We start from the raw sequence: 1,531 nt of genomic DNA, 5'->3' as shown, positions 1-1,531 counted from the left end.
GAGCACACCTACTGGATCAGTCCCAAAATGAGAGAGAGGTATTCTTTTGCCTACCTTCCCCTGATTCACAAATCACAGTTGGGGTTAGGCAAGCATAGGCACCCAGCTGCTTAATACAGTACATGCTCCAGGGGCTAAAATTTAGGTTCCTAGGAACTTTTACAATGGAAATGTAGGCACCGAGTGAGTTTAGGCACCTACCAACAAGCAGCAGCTGAGTGGGAGTTTCGTTAATCACAGTGGTGTTATGTATGGAAACTTAGGCAATTAAGTTGCTTTACAGATCACACCCTAAGTACTAAATATTAGAAGTAGAGTGTAGCGCTGTTGTACTAACAGCAGCAGCAAGCAGCTGAAAGTCTGAAAACACCATAGCTGTAGTGGATTGGGTCATTTTTTACATATTTGAGTACAGGCATGGGGTTCTAGACCCAGTACGCACAATGGCTTCAGCCATTGTTATACATGTTTCCACTACACTGGCTTATTACATGATTTAGACAGGCTCTGTTGACAAAGAGTTCTAGGCTAGGCATCTACTTAGGTTTTTAAGGATTGGTCCCTTCCACATATCCAGCCAAAATGAGTTTAGCAATATTCATATTAAAAACATGGCTGTTACAGCAGTATAAATTGTGCCTTATTAGCATTAAAGAGTCAGATGTGGGGGATTTTTTTTTCTTTAATAAAAAGAACCCACACCATATTTGAACCAATATGGGCCATTTAAGCCCTCTGGTTGGCAAGTGTGTATAATACAAGCCATTATACTTTCAGAAAAAGTACTTCGTAGAAAGAAGACCTTCTTGCTCTTTCATTGCAAGTGACTTATTGCCAAACTCCCTCTGCAAAACAAGCAATCTTCAACATCAGTCCATGAATGCAGGCACTAAAGTTTATGTCCTAGATAATTTTACATTAAAAAAAATTAGCAAGTGCACATTCACAACAGACATTGTACTTGTCTGCATTAATCGTCAGAACCCAAATATTCAGTCCTCACAAAAGGAAGACTCCCACTGACTTCACTGGGAATTTTGGCCCTGTTAGGGCTGCAGAAGCAAGCTTAAAGTATCTCCTTTGAGCATGGAGGAAATGTGATAGTCCTGAGTTTTTGCCCTACATTAAGGAGTTTTCCCTTCCTCCTCTACTGAAATAATTATTTCAAAGTGTGTACATGTATGTCGATGAGGAGGAAAGTGGGTAAAAGAAACAGATTGCATTTCTTATATATTTCAAAGATAGTTTTATTTTGCAAGTTAAAAGAAATTGGGACACCTCATGAAACAGTTAAAACAGATTTTATTACAAATACGTTTAGCTACAGGGAAAGTGAGTTTGTTCAACCCAAACTTAAGTTTCAACTGAAATTTACTATTAGGCTAGCAAATATTTAGACATAGCATAAATAAAATATTAAACTTTTAATTCAGTCTAATATTTGTTAAATCCAAACCTATGAAGTGTCACACAAATTTTTTTTTTTTTGGCATATCAGTAAGAGGCACTACCTATATGATAAAATGTAAAA

The sequence above is a fragment of the Emys orbicularis genome, chromosome 3, assembly GCF_028017835.1.
Source record: "Emys orbicularis isolate rEmyOrb1 chromosome 3, rEmyOrb1.hap1, whole genome shotgun sequence".
Taxonomy (NCBI): domain Eukaryota; kingdom Metazoa; phylum Chordata; order Testudines; family Emydidae; genus Emys; species Emys orbicularis.
Note: the sequence above shows the minus strand (reverse complement) of the source record.